At 35.8% G+C, this 22,268-nt stretch overlaps 1 long non-coding RNA gene across 1 annotated transcript; it reads left to right on the plus strand.

The window, feature by feature from the left end:
• Positions 1 to 96: 96 nt before the first annotated feature.
• Positions 97 to 21,746, plus strand: LOC130542616 (uncharacterized). Its single transcript, XR_008957291.1, has 2 exons — positions 97 to 146; positions 17,626 to 21,746. It is a non-coding gene; the product is annotated as an uncharacterized LOC130542616 (long non-coding RNA).
• Positions 21,747 to 22,268: the final 522 nt, after the last annotated feature.

Below are 22,268 nucleotides of genomic sequence, written 5' to 3' on the forward strand. Positions count from 1 at the left end.
TGCGGTAGCAGCCACTGCGCCTGCGCAGAGCCTCCGGGGGCGGAGCTCTCGTTGCACCCCCTCTTTTGCCCTGCCCTCCTTCTCTTTCCACCCACCCACCCCGACACCCCTCGTCCCTCCCCCAACTACCCTGAACGGATAGACAGGTGAGCAGGTGCATGGGGACCAATGCCAGACCCTGGGGCTAGCTGGTAGAGGCGGGGCGGGTAGTGGCTTCCTTGTACTTTTTCCCTTGAGGGTGGATTCTCCCTGTGGGGAAGGACACAGTGAGTGTGTGTCTTGTCTTCTCTGCCTCCTCCTCCTTCCTTCAATATCCTTTTGCTAAGAGGAGGTTCATCATCTTCGTCTTCATCATTGCATCCAGCAGCTGCCACTGCCAGTGCCACGTGCCTTGTAAGGTAGGGGAGTGGCAGACGACCTCTTTTCTGCCCCTCTTCGCCCTTCCTCGCAGTACTGCCCGCTTAGCCCCCCAACCCCCTTATTTCCCAAATAAAAAGTGACTGGCAAAGCAGAAACAAACGCACCAGGGGGAAAGATCTTGCATTGTCGGGGAAGGATACAGATGGAGTGTAATGGGTCTTTTTCTACAGCCATGAAAGAAGCTGACACCTGCACACACAGGCGCGACTTAAAATAGAACTTGTCAAACAGTGATCCGCTCTGGATGGAGCTCTGAACAACAAACAGCTCTTGAACTCACCTACCAGCCTAAGAAGGCTGCACTGAGTGACACTATAGGGTAGTTTGGTGGGAGCTACAAATGCCACATTTCAAAAATCCCTTGCGATCTTCAGGTACGATGCCAACTAATGATGCCTCCCTTTTCCTTAGTCATGTGCAGTTCAGGAGGTTTTTGAAATTATCTAAAAATATAGGTACTCCTCATGGCCAGCCTTAATGTGTGGAAAAAGTAGATTACTGTATCTGCATAAATATGAAACAAAAGCATTACTGCTTAAGAAAATTGAAATATATACAGTAATCTTGCTGCTAGCCTGAATTAAAACTAAACAGTCATGACTGCTGCTTTCTCCTTTGAAATGAAGGATGTAATTTTCTTTAATATTTCATGAAGTATGCCCTTTTCAATAAAGATATATTACAAGCCACCAGCAATATTCGGTATCTGGAGGTATATTCAAGTCATTCTAATTGTCATCTCAAATAAAGAGAGTCAATATACAAATCTATCATAACCCAATTTGTTATTACTCATATTTAACTGGACCAACTAGTCAAGTTAACTCTCAGGATATTGGAACATGGTAAAATTCTAAAGCACTATAGGTCATCTATAACAAAGCTCCCCCAGACCAGCACTCAGGGTTAGTTTTTAGTTGTTTTAAACTTGCACTGAATTGATTGAATTATGAGACAAAAAAAAAAAAAAAAAAAACCTTTTGAAAGAAGTGGTAATTGGTATGTCCATTTATATTAAATAGCAATTGAATTATAAAATGCTAAAATGATTGAAACTGTATGAAAAACTTGCAAAACCGGGAACTTTTAATAGTGTGGCTTAGATAGGCTTTAATTTAAAAATCCTGTGACATATATAACTGCCTGTAGCATTTTATTTATAGGGTTACCTACTTTTGTGAGCACTATTTTCATTTGTAAATCTAAAATGATATGTCTTAAATATGTAAATCCAGACAGAAAGATCATCACACTAGCTTTTTTTCCACCCTGCTGTGTATAAAAAAAATATGGCAGCAGGTTCTACCTCTTGCTATTTTTAGACTTCTTGCATGAGTGCTTTGAGAGACAGTGACAACCTGAACTTTCTATTTCCTTTCCAAATGAATAGCTTAACATCATTTTAATATTTTCACTTTAATTTTCTCCTTTTTCTTTCTTAAGCAGTATGTGTGTGCACTTTGGTTTTGTTTTTCTTACTCATTTCGCATTTGTTCATTTTCCTTTAGTGGAGATAGGGAGTGGGTAAAAAGGATATCACTTTTTCAAAGTAGGAAAACTCTAGTTCTGTTGCATACTTAATTCAATATCAGAAATATTTAAGAGAGCTTACCCATTAAAAAGTGCTTTCCAGTACACCGTCAGCTCCTTGAAGGCAGTATGATACTGTGGAAAGGGCACAGGCTTTGGAATCATTTTTACAACTTACTACCTGCACAGCCTACTCAATTTATTGAGCTAAGAATGAGACATATCTATCCCATAGGGAAGTGAGCATTCAATGAATTACTTGAACTCAGCAGCCAGCACGTAATAAATGTGTCCTTGTACCCTTAGTATACAGGCACAATATGTGTTGAATGACCAACAAACACATGTAAAACCAATTATAACCACATACAATTCTTTATAATTGCACAGTTATATGTTTTCAGTACTATCCCCAAAAGCATAAAGTTTAGAGAAGACAACAGGTTTGTTTCCTTTTAGCCTACACAGCCTATTTCCCTGTAAATGTACAAATAGCTTAGTGGTTGCGTTAACAATATTCTGAAATAAAAGTTACATTAAAATAGAAGCTACCTAAAATGTTCATTTTTTAAATCTCCAGATCAAAACCCTTGTATGTGGTGAATATTAATTTTGCATACATTTTTACCTGAATAGATGCATACCCCTATTTTCAAAGGACAGTTTTTCAAAGATAAGAAGCCCATGAATCTGAGTTTTAAGAAGCAATATTTTTTAATTTTAATTCCAGTACAGTTAACATACAGTGTTAGATTAGTTTCAGGTGTACGATATAGTGATTTGGTCTTGCAAATGACATATCAAGAAGCAATACCGCACAGTGGTTGAGAACACATGCTGCAGGTTTAGTAGAACCTGAGTTTGGATTCCAGGTCCTGAGCCACTTACCTCTGTAATCTTGGGTAAATGACTTCTCTTCAAAGCCATAGTTTATCCAACCCAAAGTAGAGATTCATAGGATTAAAGGATGAAAGGAACTAATACATTTAAGGTACTAATGTAGTAGCAAGGGTCAATAAATTATGTTTTTATTCATTGGCTTTGAAAAAAACACAATGTTGTAGTTATTTTTGTGCCTTCAGCCCCTAACATGGCTGGCTTGTAATTTACATTGAAGAAAGGTGTTAAAAAATGAATAAATGGAAAACAGCAATTCTCCAGGCTAAATATCCCCATTCCCTTGACCTGTAGCTAGAACAGGTTTCTAGCTATCCTCAAACTTTATCTGAAAAAGTGTTCAGGTAGGTAGGTTTGGACCAGTACAAAACAGAAGGTAACTCTTACCCAAACCTCAGTCTTTAGAAATATAACTCCTGTTAATGTAACGCCAAATCGATTCACTTTGGTTTGGCTCTACATTTTATAGCAATGTGACAGTAATGATTCATGTAATGCACCAATGATTCCTGTTTGGCATATAGTAGGTTCCCAAATAATTTCAGTTCCATTTTCCTCTCATGTTAACATTCTTATCAACTGAAACACCAAGGTTTTTGTTTCATTGTTATTGTTTTGTTTTGTTTGTAGACATGCTGCTACTAAGAAGCAACGCAAACCTCACATATAGACTTTGAGATATAAAGTGCAGAATTGTACATACATATTTAAATTAAATTAAATTTTTATCGTATTCAATTTTTCTATTTAATTTTCCATTTAAACTTAATTTGCTGGGAATTACTTAATCCCATTTTTATCATGCATAAAATTTGTCTGATTATTATATTGTCTGCAAACTTCAGCACAATCCTTCTGTATCTTTGTCCAAATATTGGATGGAACAGGATAAAAACAGCTCTATAGTCACTAGAAACATTCTGATTGAAATAGATTTATGTTTTTCAAACTATAGACCTCAACCCATTAGTGAGTCATGAAATAGATTTAGTAGGTTGCAACCAGCAGCTTAATGAAACAGAATGGAAAATATCAAAGTGCATCTATTATTTTAATTCTATACACATATATATACACATATATATGTACATGTGTGCTTACTAGGTAATCATTTAAAATGTATCTTTTACTGTAAGTCATAACCAAAAAGTTTGAAAATCACTTGTTTAAGTTGTTTATAAGCACCTGTTTGGTATAATCCTTCAACTATTAAATAGCTACCATCCTGTGCTAACAACTAGCTCATATTTCTCTAAGTTGTGCAGAAGAATATCGTAAGGGAACTTGACAACCGGCTAGCTGAAGTCTGGATTCACTATCTCTGTGTCTGGGCAAAATTAGAGTAAAAACTATAAAGAGATGTGAATTACTATCAATTTTTCCAATAACTACAACATAAACAAGAAAATGTGTTTAATGTGATGACGCGACTGCACCGCTTCCTTTTCTAATGAATGAAACATTCTGTAATCTCACCTGCAGGTAATATTAAGCTACCTGCTGTGGTTTTTCAAGAATTTATCTCCTCTTTCTCCCCTTTGGCACTTTAATCCTCCAGCACTTCTCCAAGACTTCCCGAAGACCACTGAGAATTGTTCAACGTGATCTAGTTTTCATATTCTTTCAGAATCCATGTATATAATTTGCTCTGCCTTGGGAACGTGAAGTCATCTAGACTAGCTAAGTGCTTTTTTACAGTTCCTTCACCAAATTTTAATTTCACTTTCCTCCAGCTACTTGGTTCTACCTTTTTGACCTGACTACTTTTTCTACTGAGCAGAAAACACAGACACAAAATAGATATTCAATATTTATTAATAAATTTGACCCAGATTTGGCGAAAATGTTGATGCTTACCAGCCAAAAAATATTCGAGAGCCTTCTGTGTAACAAGAAAGTAGACTAGTCGAATTATTTTTCATGTAATCAGCAAGTCAAAACATTAAAAGTATCAAATGAGTGGTACAAAAATAATAGGTATTCTTGAATTTCGAAGGAACTAGACATCATGCAAACACCATACTGCATACATATACCCTCAAGTATCCACATAAACGTACATACAAATGCACACACACATACGTGTTCACCATCAGATTAGTCAGACCTCTGCCCCTTCTTCCTCCGCGATATGCCCAGCATGTGTCTTGTTCTTTTCATCCTCAATGAGAGTCTGCTCATTCCTACCTGCTCTCCTTGTCTCCACACTCAGTCTATCAGTCCATCCTGTACAAGGTATTTTCCTAAAGCTCCACTTTGGTGGACGGAGTGGTTTGGTCAGAAATTTTAATTCATTAATCACAACAACTTCTACGTACATACATGTCATCTGTTCAAAAAATCACCCGTAATTCTCTTTACCTAATAAATGAAGCCCAGAGTCCTTAACTTACTTAATACCAAAGGCCTTCCATACTTAAGCTTACTTTCTAGTTTACCTCATTCTGTTCTGGACAGGAACCCTACAACAATAGCTCTCAACATTTTTAAGTATGTACAACCCTTTTTATCATGAAAAAAAAAATTGTAGACTCCTGGAGAGATTTATTATTTTAATATCCATTGAGAAAAATATGGTATTAAAAAGCTATTTTCAATTCAGAAATGCTATTTAAATAATTTTCATTTTTTAAAAATCATAATTATATACATTTGAATGTGAACACACACACACACACACACACACACACACACACACTGTGTTGTGGGTTGAATTGTGTTCCCCCCTAAAAAATATGTTCAAGTCCTGCACTGGATACCTGAGAATGTGACCTTGTTTGGAAGTAAGGCCTTTGTAGATCCTAGATGAGGTTTTGTAGATGAGGTTGTACTGGAATTAGGTAGGCCCTTAATCAAATATGACTGGTATTCTTATAAAAAAAGGGAAAGGGATACTCAGCCTAACAGGCACACAGAAGAGTGATGATGTGAAGACAGATACAGGAAAGAAGGCCATGTAAAGACAGAGGCAGAGATTGAAGTTACACTGCTCTGAGCCTAGGAAATCTGAGGACTGCTGGCAACCCCCAGAAGCTAGGAAGAGACAAGGAAGGACTTTTTTTTTTAATTGAAGTATACTTGACATACTATGTTATATCTGTTTCAGGTGTACAACATAGCGATTTGACAATTTTATACATTACTCTGCTACCGTAATAAGTGTAGTCACCATCTGTCACTATATAACATTGTTTCAATATTATTGACTACATTCCCTATGCTGTACTTTTCATCTCCATGGCTTATTTACTTTATAACTGGAAGTTGGAACCTCTTAATTCCCTTCACCTATTTCACCCATTCCCCCATCTACCTCCCCTCTGGCAACCACAAGTTTATTCTCTGTATTTAAGTCTGTTGGTTTTGTTTGTTCCTTTGTTTTGTTTTTTAGATTCCACATATAAGTAAAATCAAATGATATTTGTCTTTCTCTGATATGGAAAACAGTATGGAAATTCCTCAAAAAATTAAAAATAGAAATACCATATGATCTAGTAATTCTACTACCGGATATTTACCCAAAGAAAACAAAACACTAATTCAAAAAGATAAATGCACCCCTACGTTTATTGCAGAATTATTTACAAAGTCAAGATATGGAAGCAATCCAAACATCTATCAATAGATGAATGGATAAAGAAAGTGTGATATCTATCATCTATCTATCGATCTATCTAATGGAATATTACTCAGCCATAAAAAAGAATGAAATCTTGCCATTTGTGACAACATGGATGGACCTAAAGGGTATTATGCTAAGTGAAATAAGTCAGACAGAGAAAGGAAATATTCCTTTCTACAGCCTTCAGAAAAAGCATGGCCATGTTGATACCTTGATTTTGAACTTCTAGATTCCAGAATTGTGAGAGAATAAATTTCTGTCATTTTAAGCCACCTAGTCTATGGCATGTTGTTACAGCAGCCCTATAAAACTAATATACATACACGCAACATTAATGTGGTTGTTTTTTGTCCATAAACAATACCTGATGTATATAAATATTCATGGATCACTTTTAGTAACTCTGAGGTCCCCAGGTTGGGAAACAATGCTTTAGCCAAACTGAATCACTCTGTTCCCAATTAATATATTGCACTTTCCTATTTTGGTGCCTTACTCATGTTCTTCCATCTATAGCCCTGTCCTCCCCTACCCTCCTATTGAAATTTCTTCCAGCTTAAATGCCACCTTCATGAATACATTCAAAATATCACCTAGGTGAAAGTGATCTGAAATTGGTACCCATTTCTAGCATTTAAAAAAATAGATTCTGGCTTTTTTGTTGTTGTTTTCAAGTACCATAGGTTGATAAATTTTCACTTAAATAAATTAATAGTTTCTGTCTTCTCTGTCTCATTTTCCAAAGATAAGAAATTGGGGTGCCTGGGTGGCTCAGCTGTTAAGCGTCTGCCTTTGGATCAGGTCATGATCCCAGGGTCCTGGGATCAAGCCCTGCATCGGGCTCCCTGCTTGGCGGGAAGCTGCTTCTCCCTCTCCCACTCCCCTTGCTTGTGTTCCCTCTCTCGCTGTCTCTCTCTGTCAAATAAATAAATAAATAAAATCTTATAAAAAAATAAAAGATAAGAAATTCACATGAATATATATAGCCACCTATACTCCCTTCACTGAAAAAAAATTTTAAAAGAATACATGTAATTATTTTCATACTAATAAACACTGAAAGTGCGTTAAAGATGGAGTTTATGGTTGATTGTTGTCAACCATTATAGCTGTCATAGACTGTTCATCTCCTATCTGCCATGTGCTGTTACAAGTATTATTTCTATTTCTTACTACAGTCCTGCAAGTAAGATCTTATCGTTCCCATTTTTCAAATGAGGAAACTGATATGAAGAGAGAGTGTCAATTGTGCAAGGTCATACTTTAAGTGACAAAACTGGGATTTGATCTCCCCCCCCCCCCCCGGGTATAGCTGGCCAAGGCCTCAGGTGTATTCACTATCCCACATGGCTTATGTTGGGACCTGGACTGAGGCCATTAGTTCCTTTCTACCAAATTTACCAGATGAAAGGTAATGAGATTGGGGAAGTTTATTTTAAAAGAACAAAGTCATCACATTTTTGCATGTTTTGATGAAAGCTACCCACCAAGAGATGATCTCTAGAGTCAGTCCGGTTTTGTATCTCTATGTCTATGAAGGTTAGAAAAACTCCATTTGCCTTTCTGTTTCCTGAGAATCACTTTAATTCTAGACAAAAATTACTTAGGGTAAATAAATTGTTTTTAATTATATTCATTAAGATTAACCTAAACTTAATTTCATAGTCCCATTAATATATCACTCCTTATTATGCTTTTCTGGCAAAGGATTTGTTATGTGTCTCACTATTAATCTCCTAGTCACTATTGAAAGTATTATCGTATGTCTGTATAATTATAACAAAAAGCATATACTCGGGTAGAAGCAGGAAAAGAATGTTATGAGAAAATGTCCAAGAGTCCTTTGGAATAGATATCTCATTAATAGAATCTCTTCAAAGTAAGAGATTTTTAGCAAACTTTAGCTCAACCAGGAGATGGTATATAGAATCAATTTCAGCCCAGTACTAGTGCATGAAATCTTGGATTATAGCCTTTCTGTATTGGTGCCAGCAACTATGAATTAACAAGTGAAACAGCTACCTCATTGATCAATTAGCAGGTAGTACATTGAGACAATCTGAGATTTATGCTTTGATTTCCCCGGACTATAGTTTATCTCTTCTCACTTCTTCCTGAGAGTTTCATCTTATAGAATTTGAGATATACATTGTATCTAAGCTGTTAGTTGTTGTTAGTCTAAAAACAATTCTTAAATTGCATAATCATAAGGTTAAAGGATATTTTAAATGATCCAGAAGCTTAATCACGTTCAGCACTTGAATATTTGTTAAATGTGCACGAATATGTATATTAAATTATTTCTGTTTGGCTATTCTATGCTTGTGAGAAGTAGAAGGAATGTCATACGTTGGCCACAGCTTTACCTCTAGTGTCTTTGTTTATATTAAAACAGACTCAGCCTGATTTATTTTGCAGTAGCAAGAAGATATAACAGCAGGTTTCAGGGCTAGTCACATTCAGCAAGCACATTAAGGTCAGGGCTACATGATTTGCCCTCAGAATTTATATCGTCGTGTTTTCTTTCGTAAGCACAACAGAAAGCTCACATGGTTACCTTGTAAAATACAGCATTTCTCCCAAATATTGTTTATTGTTTCACCATTCCCACCCTAATCCCAAATAATCCTTTTCAGTATGGGATAGTGACTAAAGGAATGATTTTGAAATCAGATAAATTGGGTTCAAATCTAGGCAAATTGCCTTTGAACCTATTTCTGCGCCTGTAAAATCAGTTGTGTATGTATTGCCTGGAAGATTTAAAGAGATGAAATGCACAAAGCATTTAAAGCAATGTCTATAATAAGTACTCAACAGATGATAGAAGTTGTGCTTCTCTATTAACACAAAAAGACAGAATTTTGTGAGTTTTCAGATTATATAATTAAGTACATTAATATCCAGTTGTATCTCTTTAGTCATTGACCTGACTTCCCTTTCTTCAAGGAGCAACATTATCTTCTTTAGTTTTTTTAAAAAATAACTATGTATATACATACACACATACACAAGAAGATATGTATAATATATATATACTATATTTGTTTACTTTATAAGGCTCTGAAGAATTTTGTGTCTCAAACTTGAGTCTTTTATCTCTGCTAAGAACATAAAGCCGAATTACCTATATATTTTTTTCTTTGTTTTTCACTAGTTATAACAAGAGGAGACATATTACAAAATAGGAATTTTTCTCTGAGATCTTATAAAAGTAAAAAAGCCAGAAGAATAAGCAAATAATATTAACAAAATAATCGTTTATAATTTACTAACCCACAGAAGTAAACAGTTGACCAAAATGCACCTAAGGTTTTAAACTAGACTTTTGTTCTGTTGTTTCAATATCTGACTTTCTCTACCTTTCATTTTCATTGAACTTTTGTGTTATTGATTTTTTTGTAAATAAAGTTTAGTACTTTAAGTTCCTTCCAAGACAAAGATTCTTCCTTACTTTTATTTTTTAAAGGGACAGTGGGACTTCATAGGGTTAATTTTTCCAAATTATTTCTCAGGTGTGTGTGTTTAATTTTAACATTGGCAGGAACTCACAACACTACTGGCATCATTCATATGCCATAAACTTCCTAGCTATTGCTAAGGTTATCTATATAGCTTCCAGGTATTAAAATGTGAATTGACAATGGATATTTCTATAACTCTACTTTCTTTTCCTATCTATTAGTTCTTTGGAATTGTCCTAACTCAGAATATTTATAAAACTCAAAAATGTCTTTTATTGTCTCAATACCTCTACTAATGCCTAAACTGAAAATGTGTTATATTGAATCAATGTAAAACATATATTAGCTTTTCACAAGTAAACAATACTGTTAATTATTTTGAAAGCTTACTAGAGAGACATTGTTTCAGTACCATGGAATTGTAAAATGTAATCTATTTGACGTTTAAATAAGGGAAATGCCAAAGGAAATATAATCACCTATAAAACAGAACAGAGTAAGAACAGAGATGTAGTGGAAGTTAGAACACTGCAACTATAAACGTAAAATAGTGAATATAATTGAAACATCAATCCTTTGAGCTTTTTGGCCATCTACTACTCGATAAGCATTAACAGAAAATGTAATTTCATATAGACTAATAATTGAATAAGAACTTAATTCTCCAATATTATTACATAAACAAGTAGCAACTCTGTAATTTCATTACAAATTCAAAAGCATACTAAAGAGTCTCAAATAATGAAACCACGAAACAGGACAACTTCAAGGAGACATTATATATTTCTAGCAGTACGTATTTCTCATTAAATAGATGAAAGGCACTGTATATTTAAAAGATTGTATATCTATTAAATAATGTAACACAAATGGCCTGTATAATAAAGACAGAAAACTTAAAAAAGAAATTCTACTTAAAAGAACCAAAACGTTAGGAGAAATACATGGAATTCATGTATTTAATAAATAGTCTTCATTCACTAGAAACATAAAATGATAATTTTTTTTAAAGCCTTAAAGAAAAAGAACATCTTTTCCTTACTACATATAACTATTGTGTTCTCCAAGCCATGGATAGTTCCAAGGCACCGGAAATATAGTAATGAATAAGACAAAGTCCTTGTCCTCATGGTGCTTATGTTCTAATAAAGGGCACAGACAATAAATTAGCAAAATTTATGTTAATAATATGCTGTCAGAAGAGGATACTTTTATACAGTAATTCTTTTCATCTTAAAAATATATGGTGGTGTAGTCATTTGTTCTGTGTTTTTTGGGTTGGGTTTTTTTTTAGGTTTTTTTTTTTTTTTTTTTTTGATAGAGAGAGGGTGCACAAGCAGGCAGAGAGTCAGGCAGAGGGAGAGGGAGAAGCAGGCTTCCCGCTGAGCAGAGAGCCCAATGCAGGGCTCCATCCCAGGACCCCGGGATCATGATGAGAGCAGAAGGCAGACACTTAACCAACTGAGCCACCCAGGCGCCCCTCCTATAATCCATTTTCTAACTGATCAGCAAGGTAAAGCTTTGTAAAATTTCTAAATAAATTTCCTTTGAGATTTGCATCATGTTTTCATGATACTACAAAATATTTTAAAAGAAAAAAAGCCCTGTAAATTAGTGATTTATGCACTCGTTACTAGATGCTCGATATATATGGTTTCAGTTCAAATTGAAATTGCTGACTCTGCTCATTTTCCATGTCCCAAGTTTACTAATTTATTGGCAAAAGGTAGTTGATAGATAAATTGTACTGTAACACTGTGCTTGTGAATACTAAGCAAAACCTTCATCCCCTTGCGGATAAGGACAAATTACTGACATCAGCTATCTCTATCTCTGCATTCAATAGTGACCAACCACTGTCACTAGCTAGATGTTTGTTATGATCACCAATGAACTGAGGGTTGGTTCTCACATGTTGGAGTAATGGCATGCCAGGAAGAGGTCAGGCCTCAGCGTCAATTTTTTTCTGCAAGTATTGTGCACCTATTCTCTCCAACATTTTTTGCCCTTCAGTTCGTGGGAGATTTTCTCGGCTGTTGGGTTAATGGAACATTGGTTTATACACCTGTGTGTTTACTGAATTCTGGCCATTTCATCATGTACTCCTGATAACTGGGTTTTTGCGTACTTGTTTCCCAGGTCCGGTATCTCACTTAGATGCCTGTTAACTATAAATTGATATAATAACCATGATATATCAACATAGATGTGGATCCACCCATTACACATATGTTGGGTATTCGTGGCCTCAAAAATTTTTTATATTTGTTGTTGGCATATAAATAAATGGCCATGTGCAAAATTGTGCAAAACCCATGTTACTTAGTTTCTAATGATGAATATGTATTAATTCAAATATATCTATTTATATATTAATGGCTTTTTTCCAAATTGACCAACTTTTTCAGAACAATCATACTTTAACAATTGCATGAATTTACAGTCATTCTTGGGGTTGGCATTAACACCTCTCGATAATTTCTGTAGATTACTAATATATTTTAACTTTCTAGAGCTTTTGGTGTTTTTTCCATGTTCATTTAGAAATACACATAATATTAAATGATGTATTACAGTTTGTCAACAGTTTACTAATTGCTTTATTCCTCAGAGCATGCAGGGAAAATATTCTAGTGAAAACTCATGAAAATTTATAATATACAGGAATCTTATGGCTATGTTTGGAAAGATAATATTTCTTTTTCTATAAAATTTTGTGTTTTATTTTTTCCTTTTGCAATGATATTTAGTTTGGAGAATTTTAATTCACAATTTTTACATTTTTCTTTCTTATATTTTGCTAATATCAAGAAATGGTGATCCATTGTGCTATATTTTAAATTAATGTGTATAAGACAAGAAATATTTAATTAAGGTTATTAATTTTCCATATTTTTTGGTGTCCATAACTAAGAAAAAATATAACTATATTTTATTGCATCAACTTCACACATAACAAAAATAATAGCAAAAACAACAAAAAATTCTTATGGAATCTTTCCCTGTGTCTAAGCTCTTAAATATCACGTCATAGTCACGCATATAAACCTTGCAATTAATTTGAATTTAGACACATTAGCTTTTCTTTACTCTTCTGCGTCATGGATTTCCGTGTGATCCAGGAAGATTACTATCCCTGGTGCTGAAACTGCTCTGTGTAGTCCTTGTGGTTGAACAATGTAACAGTTTCCCTGTCATACCCTTTAATTGCAATTATGAAGGATAAATGTTAATACCTTAACAGAATATTAAATTTCATACATTAACATCTTGATTAATGATTATGATATTCATATTTAATATTCTACTTATTCTTACTATATAATTGAAATTTTTTCTAGAAGACAATTAATAGTTCAAAAAAATTTTAGTACACAGACATCAAGAGGTCTATAAATGTTCCAGATATCAAAACATATTATTACCCACCAAAAAGCTGATCTTGATAGTGTTAACTAGTATTTGACTTAATGTGTCAGAATTAAAGGATTTGTTTTAAAAATAAATACCTGCAATCAAATTCCCTAAGTGTGTAATAACCCACTTGATTATAGGTAGTTAGCACTTGTTCAACACTTATAATGATTTAGAATTATGGTAAAAATGGGCTTCCCCAAAGAGAATTGTTTTGTTGATTCTGAGTCAGGGTCAGGAGATAGCTATGCCTTTATATATTTCCATAAATAGAAGTATATAAAGTGTTAGTGTAATTCCTCCTTAGATAGGTAAACCCAGAGTAAGTATGAGTCATTGACACACCAAGAATAGAACATTATAGATCTAGTGAGACCCTACCTTGGTCACACAGTGTCATCTGCATTTATATGCCCACATGGGGATTTTGGGAGGCAAGGGACTCAATTCTGGGATGTGCAGCAGTTACTCCTCCTTGATATGGACACCCAATCTTGCATTCTTGACTAATAAAATCGTAAATGTAATCTAATCTCTGTGTGTATTCTCTTCTTGTGAATTTATACCTTACGTAAAAAGTATTGTGTTGGGAGAGGTATAAAATATAAGTTGAATGTGAATGACATTAAACCAGTTATTAGTTTTATCCAATAAAATGTTAGCTTAGGTGTGTTTTTTCTATGACTAAATTACTTGTTAACAAGAATTTTCTTTTTTAACTTTAAACCTCAAGCACGATTTTCCAGGTCACTCTTTCAAATAGAATAGTACTTGTATTTTACAAGTAAGTAGATTAATTTTTTTAACTGTTTTAACAAGACATGAGGTGCTTTGCTATAAAAACACCTTTTTCAAAGCCTGCTTCTCCTCCTATATTGCCTGTCTCTGTGATTGGTACCACCAACCCCTTCAGCCTACTTCTGTTCTCTGTTAGTCAGGTCCTGCTGATACTACTTCCTAAGTATTTTTTAGGCTTATTCTTCCTCTTCGTCACCACTGAGTAAGTTCAAGTTCAGTTCCTTATGGTATCTTCCCTAGATTATTGCATTAATTAGAGAGTCGACCTCCTTGACTCAGGTCTCATTTCTCCTGATCTGTTTTTCACACTGACATCACAAAGATATTTTTAAATGAACTAGAACTAGTTTTATATAAAACAAATATACACATAAACACACACTTTAAATCCTCAATGATGTCCCCAGTTATATATAATAGGAGGCACTTCATGATCTGGCCTTGACCTTTCAACTCAAACTTGTCTCCTATCACTATTTCCCTTGCATATTATATTCCAGCTATTCAGAATTATGTAATATTCATGGAGCTTTACCTGGGGTTCAGCCACTGTGTAAAGTACTTTATATATATTATGTCATCTAATCTCAACAACTTTATTAGGTAGGTCCTATTATTATTCATATTTTATAGTTAAGAAAAGAGAGGTTAAATACTTGCCTAAGTTCTAGATCTAAGAAGTGTAGTAGCTGAGGTTTGGCTCTACACACCTGCCTCTAGCGTCTACAATGACTTTTCTGTGTTGAAGGACTTGCAGTTCCCTAAACTTGACCTTTATCCTAAGCCTGTATGTCTTTCACATGCTCCTCCCATATTTAGAAGGCCTTTCACAACTGTTTCTACCCTCAGGGCTCATGCTTATCCCACAAGACTTGACTCCAGCTGTCTCATTTTCACGGAAGTGTCTCTGTCTCCTTCACCAGCGTTAACGTCTTGGCACCTGTGGCATCTTGCAAAGAAAGCCCAGGGAGGTCACTGGGTGTAGTGGATAGAATGCAACTGTGATGTGAGACAAGCCCGATTTGGATTTATGGCTCTGTTGCATATTGGTTTTGTGACTTTGAGAGAGTCACTTAATTGCTCTGGATTTTAGTTTCTTTTGGAATTAATAGGAAGTTGTTATATGGATTAAATGAGTTAATTTTATTAACTATTAATTTTATTAGTCACCTCAACCACAATAACCAGGACATAACAAAAATTCATTCATTCCTTCACCTCCCTCCTTCCACTGCAGCCATTGGAACCTGGATGATAATCGTTCTCACTTGCCTGCAAGCTGTTTCTCCTTTCATCTGTAGCTCTGCTGTGCCTGGTAGGCATTAGTGAACTGTGTGAAATGAATGAATGAACAACTGAATGTTCAGTACCTCATGGCCTGATTAAATGAAACCTTTTTGCATTGTATGGCCTGCAAATTAGTATAATTAAGAAGTAACAACTGGCAAAGAAAAGAAACTCCATCTATACATTGTGCTTTCCTCGCCTAGTATCTAAAACTTTTTCCTCCTCATTAAAAAATTATAACTAAACGATCTCTTTGAACATGACTCAGATTTTATGTAAATAAAACAAGTGATCACAGACCAGTGTGACATTAAAAAATTATGTGATTTAAAAAAAATCAGTCTTATAGTCTTGGGATAAAAAATACACATATTTTTATATGTATGTATATATGTTTATATATACATATAATGTATATGATGTATATATAATTTATATTTATAGATACAGATATAGTCTTCAAGTAGGTTGAAGCTGCTGCTTTTCTGAGGTGATTCATTATTTCATTTTTTAAAATATCTGGTATTGCCTGATATATCGCTCATAGGTATTTATGATGAGGAGAAGAAACATGCCAGAGACAGCTCCCCAGAATTTTGAATTATGAGATATGAAAGCAAAAGTGCAAGAAAACAACCGAGGTGGAATGTTTGAGAACACTCTGTTACAACTTCCTGTGTCAACTTCTACTCTCCCCTTTTCGTACTTGTTTATTATACATTTCAAGCCCTTTGTATGTGTGGGCTCTTGAACCCAAACCAAATAATAGCAGAAGATGCCACAGATAGAAGAACATAGAAGGTCATTCTAAATGTGTGAACAAGTTAGAGAGCTACAAAATTAGAGAACATTATAACTAAGGTCCAGACTGACTTAATTGTTTTTCATAGAAATTAAACCAAAGAGAATCATGTGACAGGTTGCAAATGATCACGATTTCTAGAAACACCTTAATGTAAACTGCCTGTGTATCTACATTAAAATGTGAATTATTTGGAAAATGAATAGCTGGTCCTCTGAAGAGCCCGACATGTAAATACATAATGGGAGCATGGGTTTAGGAGCAGAATTCTTATGAAGCTCGCAGTCATGGTTTCTTCAGTAAGATTCTTCTATTCTGTTTTCTGAAACTATCCATTACATTCCCATTGTAAACTTTGTACTAAGTTAAAAAAATAAAAGCCTGCTCTTTTTATTTTTCCTATAGTCCCTGCTCTCCAGTACTAGGAGGTTATAAATAGTCAGAAAATCCCATCTTTAGTTCTACACAATTTGGGCGTAGGGCCAAAACAGGATGCGAAGTGTTGAACTTGATAATCCGAGCTCCCTTCTACTGGTACAGTCCCATTGCCGTTCCTCAAACATACGCAGGGACAAAAATAGAAGATGAGAGGGCATGTTCCCAACTAACTTTTTAAGTATATAAAAGGTCATTAAGTTAACAATAGAATTGCACAGTATCTATTAGCACAAAAACGTGCAATCTCAGTTCTCAAAGAGTTTGTTGTATTAGGTCAGCCCCATATATAATTTGTTTATCATGAGAGTTGAACCCTATATAAGGGAAATGGTACAGCTTGAGGGGTTCATTTTGGCCAGACAACTGAAAGACACTAAATTCAATAGAGGGAATTTGTGAAGTAGCTTTTCTTGAAGATGTTTAAATGAAATTTATCCATATCATAAATGCAGATCTGCCTAGAGACAGAGAGAAGAACTAAATAACATGCAAGGTTGGTGGGGGGGGGTTCGTTTTTTGGGTTTTTTTTTTTTTTTTTTGCTTCTTTACAAATTCAGTTATTAGGAAAGTATTTTGGAAATAAAGTCAAATCCAGACCTTCCTATCCTGCTGACTTCTGCCTATCATCTCTGTCAGGCTGAGACTCTGTCAAAGAGCAGGGTCACATGAATAGAATGGAAAACATTCTCTAGTTTTGTTTGTGTGTATTTTCTTCTTTAATGTTCCAACTCACATTGTTGTAAGTCTAAATGAAAATTAAAAGCTATGGTTCTCAATATAGAGTGGCTGAGTGTGGCTAACCAGTAGTTACTCTTCTCTACCCCTATCCTCAAATTCTGGCTACCCAGAATGCATTGGATGTTCTCTAGCCTCCTTGAAGCTTCTCAATCACCATGTGACCAAGTTTGGTGACTGGAGTATGTCAGTGAAGTATGTCTTTTTCCTCTTTTCTATAGGTAGCCCGTAGATGTGGTGGTGAGCTCTTTTGTACCACAAGAGTCACACTCTAGTAATGGGATAAAAACGGAACAGACGTCTGAGTACTGACGACCACATGAAGCTTCACTCCTTACCAGCTTGTTTCCTTATATAACAGGGAAGTAGTCTTTTTTCTTATTTAAATCACTCTTCTTTTGAACCTCTGTCACAGGTGCTAAACCTATATATAACTAATACAGAACTTGGGACTTGGGAGAGGGAATGAACAGAACAGAATCTGAAATGTATGGCATTAGCTTTGAGTGCCCCAGCAGGTGACAGCAATACAGCTGGTGAGTCTAGCTACGTTATGGAAGAATATTTGGTAAAACTATTGCCTGTGATGCCGTAGAAGGCAGACTACATGCCACCTGAGCCTGTAACTCCAAAAGAAGTGGATAGAACCATTCCAGATCTTTGACGTAAGCCAGCTGCTTCTTGCTGCTTTCAGCAAAACCTTCAAAAGAGAGAGGAACTCTGGCTACAGCTGATCAACCTGAAGCAGAGCAGGAAAGGATTACAACTACTAAGAAGGCGCTTGCCCATGGTTCACCATCGAAGTTGACTGAAAGTCTGGGAGGAGCCTCACAGCACCCTGTCAACACTTCTGTACACTAAAACAGCTATTACAGGTGGCCTTTAAGAGGCAACCTTAGCAGAAGGTAAAATTGTGGCCCCAAGCCATGGCAGCCAAACAGTAAAACCCAACTCAGGAGTGAAAAATTAGATTAAGGGTGTTGCCTCCACAGTCAAGACAATTGTTTCATCTGGCCTCAAGCTGCTGCTTTTAAATTGGGAGGTAGAACAGGAGGGTAGCAGAGCCCGAAGCCCAGTAAATAAAAGTCGGGGAGTTCTCAGGCTTAAAAATCTTACCTAAGCTCTCTGGTTTGGTCAACTTGCTTACAAAACTGAACAAAAGCAAAACTATTGGAGTCTGCTACAGTTCTGAGAGGATTATATTGCCTACGAAATGACAACCCTACCTTCAAAACCTATGTTGATAGTTGGATCCCTAAAGCAAATGCTGGACCCCAAATTTGCACTATCAGGAAGCAGCTATAAAAGCTATGCACTCCCATCTGCCTTCCCCAAGGATCTATCCCTTGTGCCTATTCAGATAGAGCCCATAAAATAGTTTTGCTCAGAAAGTAAAACCAGGAACCACGGAGGACAACTGAGGAGCAAGTTGCTCCAGAGACTAAAACCAGAGATGGAACAAGGAACTCTACCACAGGTTCAGGGCAAGAAGTTAAAAGAGTTGATGATTTCAAGAATTTTCTAATTAATAAGAGCCAGAGGTGTTTTTATGTTTCCTGGTCTTTCCTTCCCAAGAGGGAGTTATTACAAGTATCCTATTTATACTGTATGATTATTACATATGGTTTAATATGGACGAAAACTGATAATTTGTTCTTTATTCACCTCTGGACTTTATAAAAGGAATGTGAAAGGCATACTTGTATCCTCTGTTTAGGTAGAAAGGTGGGTTTAGATGTTTGAGTGGTTAAAGAGGTGATGTGAGAATTAAGTGTCAATATCTATTTCCCCCCTTTTTATAGTACTAGAACCCCAGTTTTTAGGTGGGTTCCTGGACATTCAGAATAAAGATTCCACTTCTTAAACTCTTCTCAATTACTATGCCATGAGACTACTGACCAATTAAATGTGAGCTGAAGTGAGGTATTCAACTTCTTAGACCCGACTTAAAAGCATTCCCCCTTTTCCCTTCCCACTGATGAGTGGTTATGGTAGCAAGCCATCTCAAACCATGCCATGAGGGTTAACAAACTAGTCATGGAGAAACAATAAGAATCTTGGTCCTCTGATGATCTATGGAACAAAACCACAACACCAGCTTGGATTCTTAAGTGAAAAAGAAATAAACTTCCATCTTGAGAACTTACTGTTAAACTTGTAACACATCAGTTGAAGCTATATCTTAACTGATATGACTGGCTTAATTAAGTAATAAAAGTGAAAAAAGTCACTGGGAAGAATCTCACAAAACAGAGACCTCTCATACTAAACTTCCCATTACTATTTTGGAGTGAGTATTATTCTGGACTAAGGGTAAAACTAGGAAATTGAGAACACATAAGCATTTACTTTCCAATTTACAAGTTCCTTTGGTAAAAAAATGACTTTTTTTCAAATGGATATCTTTTCATGGATATCTACCCTGAATGGTATTAAAAGTAAGAATGGGGGTGCCTGGGTGACTCAGTCATTGAGCATCTGCCATCCATTCAGGTCATGATCCCAGGGTCCTGGGTTCAAGCCCCATGGCAGTCTCCCTGCTAAGGGAGGAAAAATGCTGGTCCCTCTCCCTCTGCTGCTCCCCCTGATTGTGCTCTCTCTGTCAAATAAATAAATAAAATCTTTAAAAAAAAATTTTTTTTAAAGTGAGAGTGGGAGTGGGAGAAACAGCAGAATAGGATCACATGAAAAGATCATTGTTGTTCCCGAGGATGCCATTGAGATCAGAGATCGTATACTTGTAGTAGCATCAGTTTCTTGGCTGTTGGTTGTTCCCCAGCAGTATTCGGCAGCTGGGGTATAGGAAGGGAGACACTGACAATAACATCGATGCAGGATTAGAACTCTTCCAGGCATTCCACGTCAGATGATAAAGAAAGCTAAAGATGTTAGCATAAGCGCGGTTGTATCAGGTGTTGTATCATATCATGCAACTTAGTCAAATAAGAAAGTTAAGACAGGAACAGTTGATAAATTTGGAAAATGGGAAAAAATCACTCTCAGCTCAGAGAGCAAGTTAAATAGAAGTAAGGAATAAGATATTTTCAAGGATCAAAATAAGAATCAGAGAATAAGGATACTAAAGCTTGTGAATTTTGATACAGAGCAGTTGGGGTGATAAAAATGTCTAGGATACAGGTGTTGGGAGGCTGAATTCAAGAAGTACAGGTTGTCAAACTTAGGGAATCAAGGACATATGAGGTTAAAATGTTAAATAAGTTAACCACATGGGCATAAAAGGGAAAGCAAAAAGACAATGATGGGATCTGGGAAGAGAGGAAGTTCTGGAATTTAATGTGGTGGTGGTTGTTAAGAAGACACAGCTGGAAGGAAAGAGCCTCAAAGAAGAAGTTTTTATACAAGCATGAGGAGCAATGACTTGAAATGATTTGGAATAGGCAATGTTGAACTAAAAGCATGCAAGCCCATGTTTAAATTCTGTGATAACCTAGCTTTTGGAAAAATGGCCAGCCTCCACTTGAGTACATTTTAAGGGAAGCAACGTGTCCATAGAGGAAATGGAATTTTAATTAAAACAACAAAACGGAGCGACTGTCCTATAAAGAGATTTTCAGAAGTCACAGTGGAAAGGTTTGGGAAAGAAGGAAGTTTCATTCAGAAGTAAGGCACAGAGAGGTATGGGGATAAGAAAATGCAGAGGGTAAGTAGCTGGCAGTTTGCAAAAAAAATAACAAAATGATTTTGTAGTTGTCTATTGTCTTTCCAGATGCTTCTTAGGGAGATGTAACTGAAGACCTCCAAAGAAGTAATTATAGAGCCTCCAAAGATATCCTAGTCTCTACCCAAAGGGTACAGAGTAAGTTCTTTTCCAAGACCCTGTCCTGTGAATTAATTATTTGACTTAAGGGCAGAAGACTGAACGTAAATAACAGCAAAATTGTCTTGGATATCATTGTAAAGGATAAAATAATGTCATTTTGTAGATAAAGTAGAATCTTTTCTATAAAGAGTACTGACCCAATGTCAATTTTGGGGCTATTTTAAAATTCTGATATACCTTTCCATATCACTTAATTGTGCCTTTTTCAGTGAAAGTCAAGTGCTGCCTTCAGGGAGCACACCTCCCAAGAGATCACTAAAATCAATGAGAAATCCAATGTCTATTTGTCAGTAAAGACATGCGAAGTTTGATGGGTCTTTTGGGACTAGACCACTAGTTGAAGATTCTAAAACAAAATTAAGTGGAGCATAGATGCCAAAAATCTCAAGAGATCCTTGAGGAATGAAATGTGGGAGGTGGAGACAAATTTCAAGGACTGTTGCTGCTGTAACCCTGACCTTCCGGAAGAAGATGGGAATGGAATAGCATACACACACACACATAGAAGACAGAAGAGAATGTTAGTCCCTATTGGCAAAAAGAATACGAAAAAATGTTGAAGAAGGACCTTTAAACATGTGCCAATGAATGAAATGAATGCCATTGGAAAAGAACTATCCTTTTGGTACTTTAAAAAATCACTCTTTAATAGCTAGTGCCATGATTGTGAAACTCTTTGATGAGGACTAATTTCAAAATGATTATTCGAAAAGGGAAATCTTTCTTTGATAATGCAAATTAGGAGAAATGTGGATCATTTTTTAAATGTCATAGCAAATGTTTGGATCGACTTATGAATAGGGATTCGTGACCTGAGATGGGTGTCTGGGCCCCACCATCCTAATGCTCTCTGCCTGCCAACCTGCTATGGCTGCCATGCACATGTACTCATGGTCTCTCCTCTCAGAACCCAGTATGCCTTAGAGTCCTCTTTTTCTCATTCATAGGTAATAAACTTTAGCCCTCTTTTGTTAGAATCATTAAAGAAGAAATATTACTTACTTAAAGTAAAAGACCAACTTA

Source organism: Ursus arctos, unplaced genomic scaffold (genome assembly GCF_023065955.2).
Source record: "Ursus arctos isolate Adak ecotype North America unplaced genomic scaffold, UrsArc2.0 scaffold_10, whole genome shotgun sequence".
Taxonomy (NCBI): Eukaryota; Metazoa; Chordata; class Mammalia; order Carnivora; family Ursidae; genus Ursus; species Ursus arctos.